Below are 22,935 nucleotides of genomic sequence, written 5' to 3' on the forward strand. Positions count from 1 at the left end.
CGCTGATGAGGCATGCCATGTCAGATCATGTGGGCCCCACCTATCAGGCAAAATTCCAAAATTGTCCCTGCCTCTCCCCCAGCCCCAGAAGAACTCGGCTTTGGCTCGAAACTCTGCATCTTCTCTCTGTTGCTGCATAACTTGGCTCGAAACTCTTCGAAAATGCAATGCTCCGGCATGGGTCCCAACGCAAAGGGTAATACTGCCGTCGGCATCCGAGGCATCGACACCATCATTCTCATATCCCAACGGAAATGCTGCGGAGACAGCCCGAGCCCGACCCAGCTGGAACTGGATTGCCTCTCGGATTCTGAAGATCTGTAGCACCTACTCCAGCGGTGGGCCGCGATTTTGCTCTCTGATCTCTCCCAGGTATGGGTTTTTAGCCAATCATCCACCAAGTCACAGATCATGACAACTCTAAAAAATTCTCGAGTGGTAGTTACCTCCTTGGAACCAAGAAAGAGTTCAAGATTTTCATGGAGAAATATGGGAAGAAGTATCCAACTAGAAAGGAGTACATGCAGAGTCGCCGAGCACCAAGCTCTGGATCCGACGGCAGTCCACGGCATCAAAGAGTTCTCGGATCTGTCCGAGGAGGAGTTCGAGGGGATGTACACCGGCGTGAGAGGTGGGCCCGGCTTAAACGACGGCGGCGGTGGTGCAGAGAGTACGGTTGAGCTCATGGACATTAGTGGGTTGCCTGAGAGTTTTGATTAGAGAGAGAAGGGAGCTGTTACTGAGGTCAAGATTCAGGTGATTAGTTAATGTTACGTTTTTTAATTTTTGAAATTTCTGTGATGAGGCTTTGTGTTCGGCTATGGAGCTCATCAAGTTGGCGAACCAAGGCAGCAAGCTTTATTAGGTAATCTCCACAATGGTATCTAATTTTTTCAATGAAACTCAGCTCATGAATTTCATCCACCTTCATCCCGTTCTTCATTGCAGTATATACGGCATGGATTTGATCTGGGTTGGGGACTGAGAGGCTATATTCCAACTGGTTGGGATGGTCTACAGAAAATCTAGAGATGGATGAAGAGATGAGGGGAGGGCTGGTGTGGGTGTTCTTGAAGTTTTGGTGGTTACGGGTTAATTAATTCTTTTTTTTTGGTGTGGGTGTTCTTGGAGGGTTGGTTTCAGTGTTCTTGAAATCATGTCAATCTCTGGAAAAGTTTGGTACACATATTTGGTGATACCAGCTTTTGGAGGGTGGACACGAAAAGAACTTCAACGCAAGAGAGTAAGGTTTCTGGGTTTCTCGAATTTTTTTTGATTTGGGACTGTGTTAAGAAAGAAAACCACATAGCAGAGGTTTTGGGTGAAAGCTGGGTTTAAAGAGAGCCAGGGTTAATTTGGTATTTTACCTTTCAAGTGGGTCCCACCAGAGTTGACTTGGCATGCCAAGTCAGCTGTTTAACGGCTCCATTTGACGGAAGCAAGACGGAATGACCTATTGGATGATAAATCATAATACAGGGGTGTTTTTGATGAAATTGAATGTTCAGGGACTGAATTGATTTTAGACCTATAACACAGGGTAGTAATTCGTATTTAGCCCTTTTTTTTTCTTTTCAATTCTACTGCTTGGAGCATAGTTGACTCTCGATCACCTCATCGGTTGTGAAAGTACGACACCGAGTAAATATTATTTTGATCATGAAGCACAATCATCATACCCGAGTCTTCAGCCAAGAAGCAGCTCAATCGATCAGCATATAAGGGATTTAGCTTTAACTAGGTACTAAGCCCGAGCGATGCTGCGAGTATGTTATATGTCTGAATTTTATCATTCGTATGGCTGAGCAGGCAAAACAAAAGGCAACCAAGCTAAGTTTGATGTTCAAAGTTATGAGACGATAAATAAAAGGAGGAGAACATATTATACTGGAATAAAAGGACATACAAAACCCAGCGTAACAATAACTAATAATGATATATACGAAACCTGTAGCATAATTCCACCTACTTTTAGCTCTTCTTCCATAACACCCCAATTTTCTTCAACATGGTCACATTTTTCTTTTTTGGCGAGTCATCACCCATGTCTTCTGAATGAGGTGAACTCAAGGAATTTTTTTTAGATTTGGAAAACCAAATTATCTAATATATAAATAAGGCAGCACTTCAAAGATACAAGTCTAAGCACAGGATGAGTTGAAATCAATTCCAAACCCGGAGTTGCTAGAGTAGGAGAAGATCATGCTAGTTTTAAACAAACTTATACTCTCACAATAAGCAAGTCCTTCAAATTCCACGACTAGACATGCAACATTTTTCTAGTAACAACTACAACATGGAAACCTCTGCAAAGAGAGGTAAACAGTCACATTATCATGGGGCTCTCACAAACATGCCTCAAAGGTAGAACTGTTCTCTACGATCAAGCATTTATGCCACATTTGGACAACCTGTGCCACACCTTCAGCGATCTCCCTTTGAATGACACCATCTGGCATATCAAAGGTCCTCCTTCTCATGGACAATGATTTTCCGGCTGGATGGGGGTCAACCACCTCAACTCCTCAAGCATTGCTTCCAGCTCATCCAGCATTGACCTCTTTGCAGATCGCACCATTACATCGGCACCTCTCAATGGCTTCAACAGTGACGAGCAGAACAATGATCCTTTCAGCTTTGACGCTCTGCTGTATCATGGGCAACACAGCGGCGGTAAGAATGTTTAATAACTTATGCTCTGAGCTCCTTCAGGTTGGACTTGGCAACTGCCAGGTCTCTAAGAGCCAGGAGAGCCTGTGATCTACGGATCAGATAAGCTCTGAAATTCCCTTGTATCATCATCGCTGTATCCTGAGACGACAGTTCCTTGTTCTTCTCCTTAGCAATTTTACTACTTCCAGTTCTCTTAGCAAAAGCCTACACTCATCATGAATCATATTACAAAACCTCATCAGATTAAGTAAAGTGCTTCAGAACAACTATACTTGAACCACAGGCAATCAAAACCTTGTCAGTTAAATGGCCAACTTTTATTAAAGCCTCTTGCTCTGCCTCACTTGCTGTTTCAGCCGAACCAACAGCGTCGTCATTGACTCTGTTCCTCTCCATTTCCTTGTTTTAAAGTTCAATCTTCAGGATTTCATTTTCCTCAGTGATGTTCTGAAATTCTGTCTCCTTAACCATCGAACTGGCGTTCAACTCTATCAGTGCAGTTTCCGACTTCTTCAGCTCCATTGCAAGTTCAGATTCCCCTTCACTTTGATAGATTTTTCTCAATATGCAATCTCAATCTGTCATTTTCCTCCGATATACTCTGTAATTCATTTTCTTTATTGGGTTTGATTCATCTCCAAGCTTCGTTAATCAATTTTGTTTAAGAGATAAGTTGGGTCTCCCTAGTTTTCGTTTTAGATGAGTTTTTTTTGTTTTGGAAGGCAGGATGTTGTCTGTCATTCCTCATTCGTAGTACTTTACATCTGGGAAATGTAGGATATTTACTTGTATTTCTCTTTATTTTTAATAAATCTTTTACCTCGCATTTGCGAGGTTTGATTAAAAAAAAAAAAAAAAAAAGTCTTCAACATGAGCCCTTGCTTCCTTCAGTTTTGATGTCCATTCAGCTTCCCTCTGACACGATTCAGATTTTGTAGATTCAACTTCATGATATGCACTTCTAATCTGCAGTGTGGTCTGAATATATTCTTCTTGGTACCTCATCTCAGCCGCATCTAATGCAGACCTCAATTGACTCACTTCAAATTCAAACAATTTAGGTCTTCTTTTAACTGTACTGTTTCTTCGTTTTCTTCATGTTCCAGATCAAGTTTTTGGCCATCAAAATAATTATAGGGGAAAAGCTATACCTCAAGAAAACGATTCCAATTCTTGCAGTTCTGCAGATCAAGTTTCGCAACATCCTTTCCATATCTACAAAGATAAGATCATTCAATATAATACCAAAAGCAGTATTGTCTTTGCCACTGAATAATAGATAGCAAGCAGCAGAAACCTTATTGCAGGTTGAATTAAAGAGCTAGCTATCATCAACTGATGGATCACCACCATCGGTGGAATTCCATGTACCACTAATTGTCATGAACGAGCAGTCTTTTTTAAGAATGGCAAACCTAATGATATTGTAGATATGGGGTATGTGATCATCAGAACTTTTCAGATGACAGCTCCGTCAAACCATTCTTGCTTATCCCACTCATCAAGATAATCACGATTATATGTATGAACAGAAACAAAACTGACAATATCAGGATCCTATGTATTAACAGAACAAAACCGACAAAGATCATGCTTAGAATTTTCAATTTGTTAAACGTAACCTCTAATTTGAAGAAGATTCCAAATAGTTCTCTATTCCAGGAATTGACACTGGTTAGTTAAACTGACACTGGCTAGGGTAACTTCAGGGTTGGCAGCGGTTCTGTGGAGGTACACTTAATTAACCTGTGCTTCGGGCCCTAGAGTAATGTCATACAAGGAGCTTTGAATTCTTTGAAGCATATAAAGCAAGGGCACCGGAAGAACACATGCATGCATATAATTCTGCATTGAACTATGAGTATGAAAAGGGGGCTCGAGGAATAGGAAGACAACAAACTTCACCAATATAGCTTGGCCATTTAATTAGTTTAATATAGATCTAACTTCACGTCTTCACAGCTTCACCCATGTCCTTGGTTGGACATATTAAGTACTTAACAAACTTAACTAACATCACCGGTATCATTCCATGAATACTGAAGCAGAACTGCAGAAGCACATTCAGCATTACAAACTTACTAATTTTTTTCTAAATTTAAAGTCCCACATTACAAAAAAGGAGTTGCCAGATATCCTTAAAAAGAAAATGAAATAACAAGGACAAAAATGCAAATAACTAAAGCATTGGACATTTTCTGTAAGGTCAAAAGATTGGCCTTGGGGCTCTTGGGCTTTGTTTGATCGAGGAGTTGTTTTTGCTAGATTTTTTATTCATTTATTTTGTTTTAAATTTTTATATTTATTTTCATTTTCTAACAGCAATAAAAGTGTATCCCGGCGGAGAGGTGGTGCGGTTGAGACGCCAACTAAAAACTTTCATAAGCTTGGGGTAATGTATGGAAGCACTTTAGGGAGCTGAGCGAAGGGAGTTTATATAGATTGATTCCGCATACACTAACGGGTGCGATCATACCAGCAATAATGCACCGGATCCCATCAGAACTCCGAAGTTAAGCTTGCTTGGGCGAGAGCAGTACTAGGATGGGTGACCTCCTGGGAAGTCCTCGTGTTGCACCCCTCTTTTTATGTTTTTTTTTTTTTTTGTTTCGGTTCATTAAGTTGCTTTTTTGATTTCGGCTACTTTGTCCATGTACTAATTCAATCCAACTCTTCGAAGGCTTGTGAGATTGAAGGAAAGCTCACCGGCCGCGGAGATTAGATATGTTAAGACGCAAAAGATTGGCCTTGGGCCTTGGGGCTCTTGGGCTTTGTTTGATCGAGGAGTTGTTTTTGCTAGATTTTTTATTCATTTATTTTGTTTTAAATTTTTATATTTATTTTCATTGTCTAACAGCAATAAAAGTGTATCCCGGCGGAGAGGTGGTGCGGTTGAGACGCCAACTAAAAACTTTCATAAGCTTGGGGTAATGTATGGAAGCACTTTAGGGAGCTGAGCGAAGGGAGTTTATATAGATTGATTCCGCATACACTAACGGGTGCGATCATACCAGCAATAATGCACCGGATCCCATCAGAACTCCGAAGTTAAGCTTGCTTGGGCGAGAGCAGTACTAGGATGGGTGACCTCCTGGGAAGTCCTCGTGTTGCACCCCTCTTTTTATGTTTTTTTTTTTTTTGTTTCGGTTCATTAAGTTGCTTTTTTGATTTCGGCTACTTTGTCCATGTACTAATTCAATCCAACTCTTCGAAGGCTTGTGAGATTGAAGGAAAGCTCACCGGCCGCGGAGATTAGATATGTTAAGACGCAAAAGATTGGCCTTGGGCCTTGGGGCTCTTGGGCTTTGTTTGATCGAGGAGTTGTTTTTGCTAGATTTTTTATTCATTTATTTTGTTTTAAATTTTTATATTTATTTTCATTTTCTAACAGCAATAAAAGTGTATCCCGGCGGAGAGGTGGTGCGGTTGAGACGCCAACTAAAAACTTTCATAAGCTTGGGGTAATGTATGGAAGCACTTTAGGGAGCTGAGCGAAGGGAGTTTATATAGATTGATTCCGCATGCACTAACGGGTGCGATCATACCAGCAATAATGCACCGGATCCCATCAGAACTCCGAAGTTAAGCTTGCTTGGGCGAGAGCAGTACTAGGATGGGTGACCTCCTGGGAAGTCCTCGTGTTGCACCCCTCTTTTTATGTTTTTTTTTTTTTTTGTTTCGGTTCATTAAGTTGCTTTTTTGATTTCGGCTACTTTGTCCATGTACTAATTCAATCCAACTCTTCGAAGGCTTGTGAGATTGAAGGAAAGCTCACCGGCCGCGGAGATTAGATATGTTAAGACGCAAAAGATTGGCCTTGGGCCTTGGGGCTCTTGGGCTTTGTTTGATCGAGGAGTTGTTTTTGCTAGATTTTTTATTCATTTATTTTGTTTTAAATTTTTATATTTATTTTCATTTTCTAACAGCAATAAAAGTGTATCCCGGCGGAGAGGTGGTGCGGTTGAGACGCCAACTAAAAACTTTCATAAGCTTGGGGTAATGTATGGAAGCACTTTAGGGAGCTGAGCGAAGGGAGTTTATATAGATTGATTCCGCATACACTAACGGGTGCGATCATACCAGCAATAATGCACCGGATCCCATCAGAACTCCGAAGTTAAGCTTGCTTGGGCGAGAGCAGTACTAGGATGGGTGACCTCCTGGGAAGTCCTCGTGTTGCACCCCTCTTTTTATGTTTTTTTTTTTTTTGTTTCGGTTCATTAAGTTGCTTTTTTGATTTCGGCTACTTTGTCCATGTACTAATTCAATCCAACTCTTCGAAGGCTTGTGAGATTGAAGGAAAGCTCACCGGCCGCGGAGATTAGATATGTTAAGACGCAAAAGATTGGCCTTGGGCCTTGGGGCTCTTGGGCTTTGTTTGATCGAGGAGTTGTTTTTGCTAGATTTTTTATTCATTTATTTTGTTTTAAATTTTTATATTTATTTTCATTGTCTAACAGCAATAAAAGTGTATCCCGGCGGAGAGGTGGTGCGGTTGAGACGCCAACTAAAAACTTTCATAAGCTTGGGGTAATGTATGGAAGCACTTTAGGGAGCTGAGCGAAGGGAGTTTATATAGATTGATTCCGCATGCACTAACGGGTGCGATCATACCAGCAATAATGCACCGGATCCCATCAGAACTCCGAAGTTAAGCTTGCTTGGGCGAGAGCAGTACTAGGATGGGTGACCTCCTGGGAAGTCCTCGTGTTGCACCCCTCTTTTTATGTTTTTTTTTTTTTTTGTTTCGGTTCATTAAGTTGCTTTTTTGATTTCGGCTACTTTGTCCATGTACTAATTCAATCCAACTCTTCGAAGGCTTGTGAGATTGAAGGAAAGCTCACCGGCCGCGGAGATTAGATATGTTAAGACGCAAAAGATTGGCCTTGGGCCTTGGGGCTCTTGGGCTTTGTTTGATCGAGGAGTTGTTTTTGCTAGATTTTTTATTCATTTATTTTGTTTTAAATTTTTATATTTATTTTCATTTTCTAACAGCAATAAAAGTGTATCCCGGCGGAGAGGTGGTGCGGTTGAGACGCCAACTAAAAACTTTCATAAGCTTGGGGTAATGTATGGAAGCACTTTAGGGAGCTGAGCGAAGGGAGTTTATATAGATTGATTCCGCATACACTAACGGGTGCGATCATACCAGCAATAATGCACCGGATCCCATCAGAACTCCGAAGTTAAGCTTGCTTGGGCGAGAGCAGTACTAGGATGGGTGACCTCCTGGGAAGTCCTCGTGTTGCACCCCTCTTTTTATGTTTTTTTTTTTTTTGTTTCGGTTCATTAAGTTGCTTTTTTGATTTCGGCTACTTTGTCCATGTACTAATTCAATCCAACTCTTCGAAGGCTTGTGAGATTGAAGGAAAGCTCACCGGCCGCGGAGATTAGATATGTTAAGACGCAAAAGATTGGCCTTGGGCCTTGGGGCTCTTGGGCTTTGTTTGATCGAGGAGTTGTTTTTGCTAGATTTTTTATTCATTTATTTTGTTTTAAATTTTTATATTTATTTTCATTGTCTAACAGCAATAAAAGTGTATCCCGGCGGAGAGGTGGTGCGGTTGAGACGCCAACTAAAAACTTTCATAAGCTTGGGGTAATGTATGGAAGCACTTTAGGGAGCTGAGCGAAGGGAGTTTATATAGATTGATTCCGCATACACTAACGGGTGCGATCATACCAGCAATAATGCACCGGATCCCATCAGAACTCCGAAGTTAAGCTTGCTTGGGCGAGAGCAGTACTAGGATGGGTGACCTCCTGGGAAGTCCTCGTGTTGCACCCCTCTTTTTATGTTTTTTTTTTTTTTGTTTCGGTTCATTAAGTTGCTTTTTTGATTTCGGCTACTTTGTCCATGTACTAATTCAATCCAACTCTTCGAAGGCTTGTGAGATTGAAGGAAAGCTCACCGGCCGCGGAGATTAGATATGTTAAGACGCAAAAGATTGGCCTTGGGCCTTGGGGCTCTTGGGCTTTGTTTGATCGAGGAGTTGTTTTTGCTAGATTTTTTATTCATTTATTTTGTTTTAAATTTTTATATTTATTTTCATTGTCTAACAGCAATAAAAGTGTATCCCGGCGGAGAGGTGGTGCGGTTGAGACGCCAACTAAAAACTTTCATAAGCTTGGGGTAATGTATGGAAGCACTTTAGGGAGCTGAGCGAAGGGAGTTTATATAGATTGATTCCGCATGCACTAACGGGTGCGATCATACCAGCAATAATGCACCGGATCCCATCAGAACTCCGAAGTTAAGCTTGCTTGGGCGAGAGCAGTACTAGGATGGGTGACCTCCTGGGAAGTCCTCGTGTTGCACCCCTCTTTTTATGTTTTTTTTTTTTTTTTGTTTCGGTTCATTAAGTTGCTTTTTTGATTTCGGCTACTTTGTCCATGTACTAATTCAATCCAACTCTTCGAAGGCTTGTGAGATTGAAGGAAAGCTCACCGGCCGCGGAGATTAGATATGTTAAGACGCAAAAGATTGGCCTTGGGCCTTGGGGCTCTTGGGCTTTGTTTGATCGAGGAGTTGTTTTTGCTAGATTTTTTATTCATTTATTTTGTTTTAAATTTTTATATTTATTTTCATTGTCTAACAGCAATAAAAGTGTATCCCGGCGGAGAGGTGGTGCGGTTGAGACGCCAACTAAAAACTTTCATAAGCTTGGGGTAATGTATGGAAGCACTTTAGGGAGCTGAGCGAAGGGAGTTTATATAGATTGATTCCGCATACACTAACGGGTGCGATCATACCAGCAATAATGCACCGGATCCCATCAGAACTCCGAAGTTAAGCTTGCTTGGGCGAGAGCAGTACTAGGATGGGTGACCTCCTGGGAAGTCCTCGTGTTGCACCCCTCTTTTTATGTTTTTTTTTTTTTTGTTTCGGTTCATTAAGTTGCTTTTTTGATTTCGGCTACTTTGTCCATGTACTAATTCAATCCAACTCTTCGAAGGCTTGTGAGATTGAAGGAAAGCTCACCGGCCGCGGAGATTAGATATGTTAAGACGCAAAAGATTGGCCTTGGGCCTTGGGGCTCTTGGGCTTTGTTTGATCGAGGAGTTGTTTTTGCTAGATTTTTTATTCATTTATTTTGTTTTAAATTTTTATATTTATTTTCATTGTCTAACAGCAATAAAAGTGTATCCCGGCGGAGAGGTGGTGCGGTTGAGACGCCAACTAAAAACTTTCATAAGCTTGGGGTAATGTATGGAAGCACTTTAGGGAGCTGAGCGAAGGGAGTTTATATAGATTGATTCCGCATGCACTAACGGGTGCGATCATACCAGCAATAATGCACCGGATCCCATCAGAACTCCGAAGTTAAGCTTGCTTGGGCGAGAGCAGTACTAGGATGGGTGACCTCCTGGGAAGTCCTCGTGTTGCACCCCTCTTTTTATGTTTTTTTTTTTTTTGTTTCGGTTCATTAAGTTGCTTTTTTGATTTCGGCTACTTTGTCCATGTACTAATTCAATCCAACTCTTCGAAGGCTTGTGAGATTGAAGGAAAGCTCACCGGCCGCGGAGATTAGATATGTTAAGACGCAAAAGATTGGCCTTGGGCCTTGGGGCTCTTGGGCTTTGTTTGATCGAGGAGTTGTTTTTGCTAGATTTTTTATTCATTTATTTTGTTTTAAATTTTTATATTTATTTTCATTTTCTAACAGCAATAAAAGTGTATCCCGGCGGAGAGGTGGTGCGGTTGAGACGCCAACTAAAAACTTTCATAAGCTTGGGGTAATGTATGGAAGCACTTTAGGGAGCTGAGCGAAGGGAGTTTATATAGATTGATTCCGCATGCACTAACGGGTGCGATCATACCAGCAATAATGCACCGGATCCCATCAGAACTCCGAAGTTAAGCTTGCTTGGGCGAGAGCAGTACTAGGATGGGTGACCTCCTGGGAAGTCCTCGTGTTGCACCCCTCTTTTTATGTTTTTTTTTTTTTTTGTTTCGGTTCATTAAGTTGCTTTTTTGATTTCGGCTACTTTGTCCATGTACTAATTCAATCCAACTCTTCGAAGGCTTGTGAGATTGAAGGAAAGCTCACCGGCCGCGGAGATTAGATATGTTAAGACGCAAAAGATTGGCCTTGGGCCTTGGGGCTCTTGGGCTTTGTTTGATCGAGGAGTTGTTTTTGCTAGATTTTTTATTCATTTATTTTGTTTTAAATTTTTATATTTATTTTCATTTTCTAACAGCAATAAAAGTGTATCCCGGCGGAGAGGTGGTGCGGTTGAGACGCCAACTAAAAACTTTCATAAGCTTGGGGTAATGTATGGAAGCACTTTAGGGAGCTGAGCGAAGGGAGTTTATATAGATTGATTCCGCATACACTAACGGGTGCGATCATACCAGCAATAATGCACCGGATCCCATCAGAACTCCGAAGTTAAGCTTGCTTGGGCGAGAGCAGTACTAGGATGGGTGACCTCCTGGGAAGTCCTCGTGTTGCACCCCTCTTTTTATGTTTTTTTTTTTTTTTTGTTTCGGTTCATTAAGTTGCTTTTTTGATTTCGGCTACTTTGTCCATGTACTAATTCAATCCAACTCTTCGAAGGCTTGTGAGATTGAAGGAAAGCTCACCGGCCGCGGAGATTAGATATGTTAAGACGCAAAAGATTGGCCTTGGGCCTTGGGGCTCTTGGGCTTTGTTTGATCGAGGAGTTGTTTTTGCTAGATTTTTTATTCATTTATTTTGTTTTAAATTTTTATATTTATTTTCATTGTCTAACAGCAATAAAAGTGTATCCCGGCGGAGAGGTGGTGCGGTTGAGACGCCAACTAAAAACTTTCATAAGCTTGGGGTAATGTATGGAAGCACTTTAGGGAGCTGAGCGAAGGGAGTTTATATAGATTGATTCCGCATACACTAACGGGTGCGATCATACCAGCAATAATGCACCGGATCCCATCAGAACTCCGAAGTTAAGCTTGCTTGGGCGAGAGCAGTACTAGGATGGGTGACCTCCTGGGAAGTCCTCGTGTTGCACCCCTCTTTTTATGTTTTTTTTTTTTTTGTTTCGGTTCATTAAGTTGCTTTTTTGATTTCGGCTACTTTGTCCATGTACTAATTCAATCCAACTCTTCGAAGGCTTGTGAGATTGAAGGAAAGCTCACCGGCCGCGGAGATTAGATATGTTAAGACGCAAAAGATTGGCCTTGGGCCTTGGGGCTCTTGGGCTTTGTTTGATCGAGGAGTTGTTTTTGCTAGATTTTTTATTCATTTATTTTGTTTTAAATTTTTATATTTATTTTCATTGTCTAACAGCAATAAAAGTGTATCCCGGCGGAGAGGTGGTGCGGTTGAGACGCCAACTAAAAACTTTCATAAGCTTGGGGTAATGTATGGAAGCACTTTAGGGAGCTGAGCGAAGGGAGTTTATATAGATTGATTCCGCATACACTAACGGGTGCGATCATACCAGCAATAATGCACCGGATCCCATCAGAACTCCGAAGTTAAGCTTGCTTGGGCGAGAGCAGTACTAGGATGGGTGACCTCCTGGGAAGTCCTCGTGTTGCACCCCTCTTTTTATGTTTTTTTTTTTTTTGTTTCGGTTCATTAAGTTGCTTTTTTGATTTCGGCTACTTTGTCCATGTACTAATTCAATCCAACTCTTCGAAGGCTTGTGAGATTGAAGGAAAGCTCACCGGCCGCGGAGATTAGATATGTTAAGACGCAAAAGATTGGCCTTGGGCCTTGGGGCTCTTGGGCTTTGTTTGATCGAGGAGTTGTTTTTGCTAGATTTTTTATTCATTTATTTTGTTTTAAATTTTTATATTTATTTTCATTGTCTAACAGCAATAAAAGTGTATCCCGGCGGAGAGGTGGTGCGGTTGAGACGCCAACTAAAAACTTTCATAAGCTTGGGGTAATGTATGGAAGCACTTTAGGGAGCTGAGCGAAGGGAGTTTATATAGATTGATTCCGCATGCACTAACGGGTGCGATCATACCAGCAATAATGCACCGGATCCCATCAGAACTCCGAAGTTAAGCTTGCTTGGGCGAGAGCAGTACTAGGATGGGTGACCTCCTGGGAAGTCCTCGTGTTGCACCCCTCTTTTTATGTTTTTTTTTTTTTTGTTTCGGTTCATTAAGTTGCTTTTTTGATTTCGGCTACTTTGTCCATGTACTAATTCAATCCAACTCTTCGAAGGCTTGTGAGATTGAAGGAAAGCTCACCGGCCGCGGAGATTAGATATGTTAAGACGCAAAAGATTGGCCTTGGGCCTTGGGGCTCTTGGGCTTTGTTTGATCGAGGAGTTGTTTTTGCTAGATTTTTTATTCATTTATTTTGTTTTAAATTTTTATATTTATTTTCATTTTCTAACAGCAATAAAAGTGTATCCCGGCGGAGAGGTGGTGCGGTTGAGACGCCAACTAAAAACTTTCATAAGCTTGGGGTAATGTATGGAAGCACTTTAGGGAGCTGAGCGAAGGGAGTTTATATAGATTGATTCCGCATGCACTAACGGGTGCGATCATACCAGCAATAATGCACCGGATCCCATCAGAACTCCGAAGTTAAGCTTGCTTGGGCGAGAGCAGTACTAGGATGGGTGACCTCCTGGGAAGTCCTCGTGTTGCACCCCTCTTTTTATGTTTTTTTTTTTTTTGTTTCGGTTCATTAAGTTGCTTTTTTGATTTCGGCTACTTTGTCCATGTACTAATTCAATCCAACTCTTCGAAGGCTTGTGAGATTGAAGGAAAGCTCACCGGCCGCGGAGATTAGATATGTTAAGACGCAAAAGATTGGCCTTGGGCCTTGGGGCTCTTGGGCTTTGTTTGATCGAGGAGTTGTTTTTGCTAGATTTTTTATTCATTTATTTTGTTTTAAATTTTTATATTTATTTTCATTTTCTAACAGCAATAAAAGTGTATCCCGGCGGAGAGGTGGTGCGGTTGAGACGCCAACTAAAAACTTTCATAAGCTTGGGGTAATGTATGGAAGCACTTTAGGGAGCTGAGCGAAGGGAGTTTATATAGATTGATTCCGCATGCACTAACGGGTGCGATCATACCAGCAATAATGCACCGGATCCCATCAGAACTCCGAAGTTAAGCTTGCTTGGGCGAGAGCAGTACTAGGATGGGTGACCTCCTGGGAAGTCCTCGTGTTGCACCCCTCTTTTTATGTTTTTTTTTTTTTTTGTTTCGGTTCATTAAGTTGCTTTTTTGATTTCGGCTACTTTGTCCATGTACTAATTCAATCCAACTCTTCGAAGGCTTGTGAGATTGAAGGAAAGCTCACCGGCCGCGGAGATTAGATATGTTAAGACGCAAAAGATTGGCCTTGGGCCTTGGGGCTCTTGGGCTTTGTTTGATCGAGGAGTTGTTTTTGCTAGATTTTTTATTCATTTATTTTGTTTTAAATTTTTATATTTATTTTCATTTTCTAACAGCAATAAAAGTGTATCCCGGCGGAGAGGTGGTGCGGTTGAGACGCCAACTAAAAACTTTCATAAGCTTGGGGTAATGTATGGAAGCACTTTAGGGAGCTGAGCGAAGGGAGTTTATATAGATTGATTCCGCATACACTAACGGGTGCGATCATACCAGCAATAATGCACCGGATCCCATCAGAACTCCGAAGTTAAGCTTGCTTGGGCGAGAGCAGTACTAGGATGGGTGACCTCCTGGGAAGTCCTCGTGTTGCACCCCTCTTTTTATGTTTTTTTTTTTTTTGTTTCGGTTCATTAAGTTGCTTTTTTGATTTCGGCTACTTTGTCCATGTACTAATTCAATCCAACTCTTCGAAGGCTTGTGAGATTGAAGGAAAGCTCACCGGCCGCGGAGATTAGATATGTTAAGACGCAAAAGATTGGCCTTGGGCCTTGGGGCTCTTGGGCTTTGTTTGATCGAGGAGTTGTTTTTGCTAGATTTTTTATTCATTTATTTTGTTTTAAATTTTTATATTTATTTTCATTGTCTAACAGCAATAAAAGTGTATCCCGGCGGAGAGGTGGTGCGGTTGAGACGCCAACTAAAAACTTTCATAAGCTTGGGGTAATGTATGGAAGCACTTTAGGGAGCTGAGCGAAGGGAGTTTATATAGATTGATTCCGCATGCACTAACGGGTGCGATCATACCAGCAATAATGCACCGGATCCCATCAGAACTCCGAAGTTAAGCTTGCTTGGGCGAGAGCAGTACTAGGATGGGTGACCTCCTGGGAAGTCCTCGTGTTGCACCCCTCTTTTTATGTTTTTTTTTTTTTTTTGTTTCGGTTCATTAAGTTGCTTTTTTGATTTCGGCTACTTTGTCCATGTACTAATTCAATCCAACTCTTCGAAGGCTTGTGAGATTGAAGGAAAGCTCACCGGCCGCGGAGATTAGATATGTTAAGACGCAAAAGATTGGCCTTGGGCCTTGGGGCTCTTGGGCTTTGTTTGATCGAGGAGTTGTTTTTGCTAGATTTTTTATTCATTTATTTTGTTTTAAATTTTTATATTTATTTTCATTGTCTAACAGCAATAAAAGTGTATCCCGGCGGAGAGGTGGTGCGGTTGAGACGCCAACTAAAAACTTTCATAAGCTTGGGGTAATGTATGGAAGCACTTTAGGGAGCTGAGCGAAGGGAGTTTATATAGATTGATTCCGCATACACTAACGGGTGCGATCATACCAGCAATAATGCACCGGATCCCATCAGAACTCCGAAGTTAAGCTTGCTTGGGCGAGAGCAGTACTAGGATGGGTGACCTCCTGGGAAGTCCTCGTGTTGCACCCCTCTTTTTATGTTTTTTTTTTTTTTGTTTCGGTTCATTAAGTTGCTTTTTTGATTTCGGCTACTTTGTCCATGTACTAATTCAATCCAACTCTTCGAAGGCTTGTGAGATTGAAGGAAAGCTCACCGGCCGCGGAGATTAGATATGTTAAGACGCAAAAGATTGGCCTTGGGCCTTGGGGCTCTTGGGCTTTGTTTGATCGAGGAGTTGTTTTTGCTAGATTTTTTATTCATTTATTTTGTTTTAAATTTTTATATTTATTTTCATTGTCTAACAGCAATAAAAGTGTATCCCGGCGGAGAGGTGGTGCGGTTGAGACGCCAACTAAAAACTTTCATAAGCTTGGGGTAATGTATGGAAGCACTTTAGGGAGCTGAGCGAAGGGAGTTTATATAGATTGATTCCGCATGCACTAACGGGTGCGATCATACCAGCAATAATGCACCGGATCCCATCAGAACTCCGAAGTTAAGCTTGCTTGGGCGAGAGCAGTACTAGGATGGGTGACCTCCTGGGAAGTCCTCGTGTTGCACCCCTCTTTTTATGTTTTTTTTTTTTTTGTTTCGGTTCATTAAGTTGCTTTTTTGATTTCGGCTACTTTGTCCATGTACTAATTCAATCCAACTCTTCGAAGGCTTGTGAGATTGAAGGAAAGCTCACCGGCCGCGGAGATTAGATATGTTAAGACGCAAAAGATTGGCCTTGGGCCTTGGGGCTCTTGGGCTTTGTTTGATCGAGGAGTTGTTTTTGCTAGATTTTTTATTCATTTATTTTGTTTTAAATTTTTATATTTATTTTCATTTTCTAACAGCAATAAAAGTGTATCCCGGCGGAGAGGTGGTGCGGTTGAGACGCCAACTAAAAACTTTCATAAGCTTGGGGTAATGTATGGAAGCACTTTAGGGAGCTGAGCGAAGGGAGTTTATATAGATTGATTCCGCATGCACTAACGGGTGCGATCATACCAGCAATAATGCACCGGATCCCATCAGAACTCCGAAGTTAAGCTTGCTTGGGCGAGAGCAGTACTAGGATGGGTGACCTCCTGGGAAGTCCTCGTGTTGCACCCCTCTTTTTATGTTTTTTTTTTTTTTTGTTTCGGTTCATTAAGTTGCTTTTTTGATTTCGGCTACTTTGTCCATGTACTAATTCAATCCAACTCTTCGAAGGCTTGTGAGATTGAAGGAAAGCTCACCGGCCGCGGAGATTAGATATGTTAAGACGCAAAAGATTGGCCTTGGGCCTTGGGGCTCTTGGGCTTTGTTTGATCGAGGAGTTGTTTTTGCTAGATTTTTTATTCATTTATTTTGTTTTAAATTTTTATATTTATTTTCATTTTCTAACAGCAATAAAAGTGTATCCCGGCGGAGAGGTGGTGCGGTTGAGACGCCAACTAAAAACTTTCATAAGCTTGGGGTAATGTATGGAAGCACTTTAGGGAGCTGAGCGAAGGGAGTTTATATAGATTGATTCCGCATACACTAACGGGTGCGATCATACCAGCAATAATGCACCGGATCCCATCAGAACTCCGAAGTTAAGCTTGCTTGGGCGAGAGCAGTACTAGGATGGGTGACCTCCTGGGAAGTCCTCGTGTTGCACCCCTCTTTTTATGTTTTTTTTTTTTTTTTGTTTCGGTTCATTAAGTTGCTTTTTTGATTTCGGCTACTTTGTCCATGTACTAATTCAATCCAACTCTTCGAAGGCTTGTGAGATTGAAGGAAAGCTCACCGGCCGCGGAGATTAGATATGTTAAGACGCAAAAGATTGGCCTTGGGCCTTGGGGCTCTTGGGCTTTGTTTGATCGAGGAGTTGTTTTTGCTAGATTTTTTATTCATTTATTTTGTTTTAAATTTTTATATTTATTTTCATTGTCTAACAGCAATAAAAGTGTATCCCGGCGGAGAGGTGGTGCGGTTGAGACGCCAACTAAAAACTTTCATAAGCTTGGGGTAATGTATGGAAGCACTTTAGGGAGCTGAGCGAAGGGAGTTTATATAGATTGATTCCGCATACACTAACGGGTGCGATCATACCAGCAATAATGCACCGGATCCCATCAGAACTCCGAAGTTAAGCTTGCTTGGGCGAGAGCAGTACTAGGATGGGTGACCTCCTGGGAAGTCCTCGTGTTGCACCCCTCTTTTTATGTTTTTTTTTTTTTTGTTTCGGTTCATTAAGTTGCTTTTTTGATTTCGGCTACTTTGTCCATGTACTAATTCAATCCAACTCTTCGAAGGCTTGTGAGATTGAAGGAAAGCTCACCGGCCGCGGAGATTAGATATGTTAAGACGCAAAAGATTGGCCTTGGGCCTTGGGGCTCTTGGGCTTTGTTTGATCGAGGAGTTGTTTTTGCTAGATTTTTTATTCATTTATTTTGTTTTAAATTTTTATATTTATTTTCATTGTCTAACAGCAATAAAAGTGTATCCCGGCGGAGAGGTGGTGCGGTTGAGACGCCAACTAAAAACTTTCATAAGCTTGGGGTAATGTATGGAAGCACTTTAGGGAGCTGAGCGAAGGGAGTTTATATAGATTGATTCCGCATGCACTAACGGGTGCGATCATACCAGCAATAATGCACCGGATCCCATCAGAACTCCGAAGTTAAGCTTGCTTGGGCGAGAGCAGTACTAGGATGGGTGACCTCCTGGGAAGTCCTCGTGTTGCACCCCTCTTTTTATGTTTTTTTTTTTTTTGTTTCGGTTCATTAAGTTGCTTTTTTGATTTCGGCTACTTTGTCCATGTACTAATTCAATCCAACTCTTCGAAGGCTTGTGAGATTGAAGGAAAGCTCACCGGCCGCGGAGATTAGATATGTTAAGACGCAAAAGATTGGCCTTGGGCCTTGGGGCTCTTGGGCTTTGTTTGATCGAGGAGTTGTTTTTGCTAGATTTTTTATTCATTTATTTTGTTTTAAATTTTTATATTTATTTTCATTTTCTAACAGCAATAAAAGTGTATCCCGGCGGAGAGGTGGTGCGGTTGAGACGCCAACTAAAAACTTTCATAAGCTTGGGGTAATGTATGGAAGCACTTTAGGGAGCTGAGCGAAGGGAGTTTATATAGATTGATTCCGCATGCACTAACGGGTGCGATCATACCAGCAATAATGCACCGGATCCCATCAGAACTCCGAAGTTAAGCTTGCTTGGGCGAGAGCAGTACTAGGATGGGTGACCTCCTGGGAAGTCCTCGTGTTGCACCCCTCTTTTTATGTTTTTTTTTTTTTTGTTTCGGTTCATTAAGTTGCTTTTTTGATTTCGGCTACTTTGTCCATGTACTAATTCAATCCAACTCTTCGAAGGCTTGTGAGATTGAAGGAAAGCTCACCGGCCGCGGAGATTAGATATGTTAAGACGCAAAAGATTGGCCTTGGGCCTTGGGGCTCTTGGGCTTTGTTTGATCGAGGAGTTGTTTTTGCTAGATTTTTTATTCATTTATTTTGTTTTAAATTTTTATATTTATTTTCATTTTCTAACAGCAATAAAAGTGTATCCCGGCGGAGAGGTGGTGCGGTTGAGACGCCAACTAAAAACTTTCATAAGCTTGGGGTAATGTATGGAAGCACTTTAGGGAGCTGAGCGAAGGGAGTTTATATAGATTGATTCCGCATGCACTAACGGGTGCGATCATACCAGCAATAATGCACCGGATCCCATCAGAACTCCGAAGTTAAGCTTGCTTGGGCGAGAGCAGTACTAGGATGGGTGACCTCCTGGGAAGTCCTCGTGTTGCACCCCTCTTTTTATGTTTTTTTTTTTTTTTGTTTCGGTTCATTAAGTTGCTTTTTTGATTTCGGCTACTTTGTCCATGTACTAATTCAATCCAACTCTTCGAAGGCTTGTGAGATTGAAGGAAAGCTCACCGGCCGCGGAGATTAGATATGTTAAGACGCAAAAGATTGGCCTTGGGCCTTGGGGCTCTTGGGCTTTGTTTGATCGAGGAGTTGTTTTTGCTAGATTTTTTATTCATTTATTTTGTTTTAAATTTTTATATTTATTTTCATTTTCTAACAGCAATAAAAGTGTATCCCGGCGGAGAGGTGGTGCGGTTGAGACGCCAACTAAAAACTTTCATAAGCTTGGGGTAATGTATGGAAGCACTTTAGGGAGCTGAGCGAAGGGAGTTTATATAGATTGATTCCGCATACACTAACGGGTGCGATCATACCAGCAATAATGCACCGGATCCCATCAGAACTCCGAAGTTAAGCTTGCTTGGGCGAGAGCAGTACTAGGATGGGTGACCTCCTGGGAAGTCCTCGTGTTGCACCCCTCTTTTTATGTTTTTTTTTTTTTTGTTTCGGTTCATTAAGTTGCTTTTTTGATTTCGGCTACTTTGTCCATGTACTAATTCAATCCAACTCTTCGAAGGCTTGTGAGATTGAAGGAAAGCTCACCGGCCGCGGAGATTAGATATGTTAAGACGCAAAAGATTGGCCTTGGGCCTTGGGGCTCTTGGGCTTTGTTTGATCGAGGAGTTGTTTTTGCTAGATTTTTTATTCATTTATTTTGTTTTAAATTTTTATATTTATTTTCATTGTCTAACAGCAATAAAAGTGTATCCCGGCGGAGAGGTGGTGCGGTTGAGACGCCAACTAAAAACTTTCATAAGCTTGGGGTAATGTATGGAAGCACTTTAGGGAGCTGAGCGAAGGGAGTTTATATAGATTGATTCCGCATGCACTAACGGGTGCGATCATACCAGCAATAATGCACCGGATCCCATCAGAACTCCGAAGTTAAGCTTGCTTGGGCGAGAGCAGTACTAGGATGGGTGACCTCCTGGGAAGTCCTCGTGTTGCACCCCTCTTTTTATGTTTTTTTTTTTTTTTTGTTTCGGTTCATTAAGTTGCTTTTTTGATTTCGGCTACTTTGTCCATGTACTAATTCAATCCAACTCTTCGAAGGCTTGTGAGATTGAAGGAAAGCTCACCGGCCGCGGAGATTAGATATGTTAAGACGCAAAAGATTGGCCTTGGGCCTTGGGGCTCTTGGGCTTTGTTTGATCGAGGAGTTGTTTTTGCTAGATTTTTTATTCATTTATTTTGTTTTAAATTTTTATATTTATTTTCATTGTCTAACAGCAATAAAAGTGTATCCCGGCGGAGAGGTGGTGCGGTTGAGACGCCAACTAAAAACTTTCATAAGCTTGGGGTAATGTATGGAAGCACTTTAGGGAGCTGAGCGAAGGGAGTTTATATAGATTGATTCCGCATACACTAACGGGTGCGATCATACCAGCAATAATGCACCGGATCCCATCAGAACTCCGAAGTTAAGCTTGCTTGGGCGAGAGCAGTACTAGGATGGGTGACCTCCTGGGAAGTCCTCGTGTTGCACCCCTCTTTTTATGTTTTTTTTTTTTTTGTTTCGGTTCATTAAGTTGCTTTTTTGATTTCGGCTACTTTGTCCATGTACTAATTCAATCCAACTCTTCGAAGGCTTGTGAGATTGAAGGAAAGCTCACCGGCCGCGGAGATTAGATATGTTAAGACGCAAAAGATTGGCCTTGGGCCTTGGGGCTCTTGGGCTTTGTTTGATCGAGGAGTTGTTTTTGCTAGATTTTTTATTCATTTATTTTGTTTTAAATTTTTATATTTATTTTCATTGTCTAACAGCAATAAAAGTGTATCCCGGCGGAGAGGTGGTGCGGTTGAGACGCCAACTAAAAACTTTCATAAGCTTGGGGTAATGTATGGAAGCACTTTAGGGAGCTGAGCGAAGGGAGTTTATATAGATTGATTCCGCATGCACTAACGGGTGCGATCATACCAGCAATAATGCACCGGATCCCATCAGAACTCCGAAGTTAAGCTTGCTTGGGCGAGAGCAGTACTAGGATGGGTGACCTCCTGGGAAGTCCTCGTGTTGCACCCCTCTTTTTATGTTTTTTTTTTTTTTGTTTCGGTTCATTAAGTTGCTTTTTTGATTTCGGCTACTTTGTCCATGTACTAATTCAATCCAACTCTTCGAAGGCTTGTGAGATTGAAGGAAAGCTCACCGGCCGCGGAGATTAGATATGTTAAGACGCAAAAGATTGGCCTTGGGCCTTGGGGCTCTTGGGCTTTGTTTGATCGAGGAGTTGTTTTTGCTAGATTTTTTATTCATTTATTTTGTTTTAAATTTTTATATTTATTTTCATTTTCTAACAGCAATAAAAGTGTATCCCGGCGGAGAGGTGGTGCGGTTGAGACGCCAACTAAAAACTTTCATAAGCTTGGGGTAATGTATGGAAGCACTTTAGGGAGCTGAGCGAAGGGAGTTTATATAGATTGATTCCGCATGCACTAACGGGTGCGATCATACCAGCAATAATGCACCGGATCCCATCAGAACTCCGAAGTTAAGCTTGCTTGGGCGAGAGCAGTACTAGGATGGGTGACCTCCTGGGAAGTCCTCGTGTTGCACCCCTCTTTTTATGTTTTTTTTTTTTTTTGTTTCGGTTCATTAAGTTGCTTTTTTGATTTCGGCTACTTTGTCCATGTACTAATTCAATCCAACTCTTCGAAGGCTTGTGAGATTGAAGGAAAGCTCACCGGCCGCGGAGATTAGATATGTTAAGACGCAAAAGATTGGCCTTGGGCCTTGGGGCTCTTGGGCTTTGTTTGATCGAGGAGTTGTTTTTGCTAGATTTTTTATTCATTTATTTTGTTTTAAATTTTTATATTTATTTTCATTTTCTAACAGCAATAAAAGTGTATCCCGGCGGAGAGGTGGTGCGGTTGAGACGCCAACTAAAAACTTTCATAAGCTTGGGGTAATGTATGGAAGCACTTTAGGGAGCTGAGCGAAGGGAGTTTATATAGATTGATTCCGCATACACTAACGGGTGCGATCATACCAGCAATAATGCACCGGATCCCATCAGAACTCCGAAGTTAAGCTTGCTTGGGCGAGAGCAGTACTAGGATGGGTGACCTCCTGGGAAGTCCTCGTGTTGCACCCCTCTTTTTATGTTTTTTTTTTTTTTTTGTTTCGGTTCATTAAGTTGCTTTTTTGATTTCGGCTACTTTGTCCATGTACTAATTCAATCCAACTCTTCGAAGGCTTGTGAGATTGAAGGAAAGCTCACCGGCCGCGGAGATTAGATATGTTAAGACGCAAAAGATTGGCCTTGGGCCTTGGGGCTCTTGGGCTTTGTTTGATCGAGGAGTTGTTTTTGCTAGATTTTTTATTCATTTATTTTGTTTTAAATTTTTATATTTATTTTCATTGTCTAACAGCAATAAAAGTGTATCCCGGCGGAGAGGTGGTGCGGTTGAGACGCCAACTAAAAACTTTCATAAGCTTGGGGTAATGTATGGAAGCACTTTAGGGAGCTGAGCGAAGGGAGTTTATATAGATTGATTCCGCATACACTAACGGGTGCGATCATACCAGCAATAATGCACCGGATCCCATCAGAACTCCGAAGTTAAGCTTGCTTGGGCGAGAGCAGTACTAGGATGGGTGACCTCCTGGGAAGTCCTCGTGTTGCACCCCTCTTTTTATGTTTTTTTTTTTTTTGTTTCGGTTCATTAA

The 22,935-nt window shown here is 41.7% G+C and overlaps 34 non-coding genes across 34 annotated transcripts; all 34 read left to right on the top strand.

Moving 5' to 3' along the window:
* The first annotated feature begins 5,135 nt into the window (after positions 1-5,135).
* On the top strand, positions 5,136-5,254 carry LOC133719231 (5S ribosomal RNA). Its single transcript, XR_009850955.1, has one exon. It is a non-coding gene; the product is annotated as a 5S ribosomal RNA (ribosomal RNA).
* Positions 5,255-5,670: 416 nt separating this feature from the next.
* On the top strand, positions 5,671-5,789 carry LOC133719344 (5S ribosomal RNA). Its single transcript, XR_009851066.1, has one exon. It is a non-coding gene; the product is annotated as a 5S ribosomal RNA (ribosomal RNA).
* Positions 5,790-6,204: 415 nt separating this feature from the next.
* On the top strand, positions 6,205-6,323 carry LOC133719462 (5S ribosomal RNA). Its single transcript, XR_009851178.1, has one exon. It is a non-coding gene; the product is annotated as a 5S ribosomal RNA (ribosomal RNA).
* A 416-nt stretch (positions 6,324-6,739) lies between these two features.
* On the top strand, positions 6,740-6,858 carry LOC133719578 (5S ribosomal RNA). The gene has a single exon (XR_009851298.1). It is a non-coding gene; the product is annotated as a 5S ribosomal RNA (ribosomal RNA).
* A 415-nt stretch (positions 6,859-7,273) lies between these two features.
* LOC133718986 (5S ribosomal RNA) lies at positions 7,274-7,392 on the top strand. The gene has a single exon (XR_009850722.1). It is a non-coding gene; the product is annotated as a 5S ribosomal RNA (ribosomal RNA).
* A 416-nt stretch (positions 7,393-7,808) lies between these two features.
* Positions 7,809-7,927, top strand: LOC133719100 (5S ribosomal RNA). Its single transcript, XR_009850828.1, has one exon. It is a non-coding gene; the product is annotated as a 5S ribosomal RNA (ribosomal RNA).
* A 415-nt stretch (positions 7,928-8,342) lies between these two features.
* On the top strand, positions 8,343-8,461 carry LOC133719144 (5S ribosomal RNA). The gene has a single exon (XR_009850872.1). It is a non-coding gene; the product is annotated as a 5S ribosomal RNA (ribosomal RNA).
* Positions 8,462-8,876: 415 nt separating this feature from the next.
* Positions 8,877-8,995, top strand: LOC133719156 (5S ribosomal RNA). Its single transcript, XR_009850883.1, has one exon. It is a non-coding gene; the product is annotated as a 5S ribosomal RNA (ribosomal RNA).
* Positions 8,996-9,412: 417 nt separating this feature from the next.
* On the top strand, positions 9,413-9,531 carry LOC133719167 (5S ribosomal RNA). The gene has a single exon (XR_009850894.1). It is a non-coding gene; the product is annotated as a 5S ribosomal RNA (ribosomal RNA).
* Positions 9,532-9,946: 415 nt separating this feature from the next.
* Positions 9,947-10,065, top strand: LOC133719179 (5S ribosomal RNA). Its single transcript, XR_009850905.1, has one exon. It is a non-coding gene; the product is annotated as a 5S ribosomal RNA (ribosomal RNA).
* Positions 10,066-10,480: 415 nt separating this feature from the next.
* On the top strand, positions 10,481-10,599 carry LOC133719191 (5S ribosomal RNA). The gene has a single exon (XR_009850916.1). It is a non-coding gene; the product is annotated as a 5S ribosomal RNA (ribosomal RNA).
* Positions 10,600-11,015: 416 nt separating this feature from the next.
* LOC133719202 (5S ribosomal RNA) lies at positions 11,016-11,134 on the top strand. The gene has a single exon (XR_009850927.1). It is a non-coding gene; the product is annotated as a 5S ribosomal RNA (ribosomal RNA).
* Positions 11,135-11,551: 417 nt separating this feature from the next.
* Positions 11,552-11,670, top strand: LOC133719214 (5S ribosomal RNA). The gene has a single exon (XR_009850938.1). It is a non-coding gene; the product is annotated as a 5S ribosomal RNA (ribosomal RNA).
* Positions 11,671-12,085: 415 nt separating this feature from the next.
* On the top strand, positions 12,086-12,204 carry LOC133719225 (5S ribosomal RNA). The gene has a single exon (XR_009850949.1). It is a non-coding gene; the product is annotated as a 5S ribosomal RNA (ribosomal RNA).
* Positions 12,205-12,619: 415 nt separating this feature from the next.
* On the top strand, positions 12,620-12,738 carry LOC133719237 (5S ribosomal RNA). Its single transcript, XR_009850961.1, has one exon. It is a non-coding gene; the product is annotated as a 5S ribosomal RNA (ribosomal RNA).
* A 415-nt stretch (positions 12,739-13,153) lies between these two features.
* On the top strand, positions 13,154-13,272 carry LOC133719248 (5S ribosomal RNA). Its single transcript, XR_009850972.1, has one exon. It is a non-coding gene; the product is annotated as a 5S ribosomal RNA (ribosomal RNA).
* A 415-nt stretch (positions 13,273-13,687) lies between these two features.
* On the top strand, positions 13,688-13,806 carry LOC133719259 (5S ribosomal RNA). The gene has a single exon (XR_009850983.1). It is a non-coding gene; the product is annotated as a 5S ribosomal RNA (ribosomal RNA).
* Positions 13,807-14,222: 416 nt separating this feature from the next.
* Positions 14,223-14,341, top strand: LOC133719270 (5S ribosomal RNA). The gene has a single exon (XR_009850994.1). It is a non-coding gene; the product is annotated as a 5S ribosomal RNA (ribosomal RNA).
* A 415-nt stretch (positions 14,342-14,756) lies between these two features.
* Positions 14,757-14,875, top strand: LOC133719281 (5S ribosomal RNA). Its single transcript, XR_009851005.1, has one exon. It is a non-coding gene; the product is annotated as a 5S ribosomal RNA (ribosomal RNA).
* A 417-nt stretch (positions 14,876-15,292) lies between these two features.
* LOC133719292 (5S ribosomal RNA) lies at positions 15,293-15,411 on the top strand. The gene has a single exon (XR_009851016.1). It is a non-coding gene; the product is annotated as a 5S ribosomal RNA (ribosomal RNA).
* Positions 15,412-15,826: 415 nt separating this feature from the next.
* Positions 15,827-15,945, top strand: LOC133719303 (5S ribosomal RNA). The gene has a single exon (XR_009851027.1). It is a non-coding gene; the product is annotated as a 5S ribosomal RNA (ribosomal RNA).
* A 415-nt stretch (positions 15,946-16,360) lies between these two features.
* On the top strand, positions 16,361-16,479 carry LOC133719314 (5S ribosomal RNA). Its single transcript, XR_009851038.1, has one exon. It is a non-coding gene; the product is annotated as a 5S ribosomal RNA (ribosomal RNA).
* Positions 16,480-16,895: 416 nt separating this feature from the next.
* LOC133719326 (5S ribosomal RNA) lies at positions 16,896-17,014 on the top strand. Its single transcript, XR_009851049.1, has one exon. It is a non-coding gene; the product is annotated as a 5S ribosomal RNA (ribosomal RNA).
* A 417-nt stretch (positions 17,015-17,431) lies between these two features.
* LOC133719337 (5S ribosomal RNA) lies at positions 17,432-17,550 on the top strand. Its single transcript, XR_009851060.1, has one exon. It is a non-coding gene; the product is annotated as a 5S ribosomal RNA (ribosomal RNA).
* A 415-nt stretch (positions 17,551-17,965) lies between these two features.
* Positions 17,966-18,084, top strand: LOC133719350 (5S ribosomal RNA). Its single transcript, XR_009851072.1, has one exon. It is a non-coding gene; the product is annotated as a 5S ribosomal RNA (ribosomal RNA).
* A 415-nt stretch (positions 18,085-18,499) lies between these two features.
* LOC133719361 (5S ribosomal RNA) lies at positions 18,500-18,618 on the top strand. Its single transcript, XR_009851083.1, has one exon. It is a non-coding gene; the product is annotated as a 5S ribosomal RNA (ribosomal RNA).
* Positions 18,619-19,033: 415 nt separating this feature from the next.
* Positions 19,034-19,152, top strand: LOC133719373 (5S ribosomal RNA). The gene has a single exon (XR_009851094.1). It is a non-coding gene; the product is annotated as a 5S ribosomal RNA (ribosomal RNA).
* Positions 19,153-19,568: 416 nt separating this feature from the next.
* On the top strand, positions 19,569-19,687 carry LOC133719385 (5S ribosomal RNA). The gene has a single exon (XR_009851105.1). It is a non-coding gene; the product is annotated as a 5S ribosomal RNA (ribosomal RNA).
* A 415-nt stretch (positions 19,688-20,102) lies between these two features.
* LOC133719397 (5S ribosomal RNA) lies at positions 20,103-20,221 on the top strand. Its single transcript, XR_009851116.1, has one exon. It is a non-coding gene; the product is annotated as a 5S ribosomal RNA (ribosomal RNA).
* A 417-nt stretch (positions 20,222-20,638) lies between these two features.
* LOC133719408 (5S ribosomal RNA) lies at positions 20,639-20,757 on the top strand. The gene has a single exon (XR_009851127.1). It is a non-coding gene; the product is annotated as a 5S ribosomal RNA (ribosomal RNA).
* A 415-nt stretch (positions 20,758-21,172) lies between these two features.
* LOC133719420 (5S ribosomal RNA) lies at positions 21,173-21,291 on the top strand. The gene has a single exon (XR_009851138.1). It is a non-coding gene; the product is annotated as a 5S ribosomal RNA (ribosomal RNA).
* A 415-nt stretch (positions 21,292-21,706) lies between these two features.
* On the top strand, positions 21,707-21,825 carry LOC133719432 (5S ribosomal RNA). Its single transcript, XR_009851150.1, has one exon. It is a non-coding gene; the product is annotated as a 5S ribosomal RNA (ribosomal RNA).
* Positions 21,826-22,241: 416 nt separating this feature from the next.
* LOC133719444 (5S ribosomal RNA) lies at positions 22,242-22,360 on the top strand. Its single transcript, XR_009851161.1, has one exon. It is a non-coding gene; the product is annotated as a 5S ribosomal RNA (ribosomal RNA).
* A 417-nt stretch (positions 22,361-22,777) lies between these two features.
* Positions 22,778-22,896, top strand: LOC133719456 (5S ribosomal RNA). Its single transcript, XR_009851172.1, has one exon. It is a non-coding gene; the product is annotated as a 5S ribosomal RNA (ribosomal RNA).
* The last annotated feature ends 39 nt before the right edge of the window (positions 22,897-22,935 follow it).

This window comes from Rosa rugosa, chromosome 6, assembly GCF_958449725.1.
Source record: "Rosa rugosa chromosome 6, drRosRugo1.1, whole genome shotgun sequence".
In the NCBI taxonomy this organism is placed as follows: Eukaryota; Viridiplantae; Streptophyta; class Magnoliopsida; order Rosales; family Rosaceae; genus Rosa; species Rosa rugosa.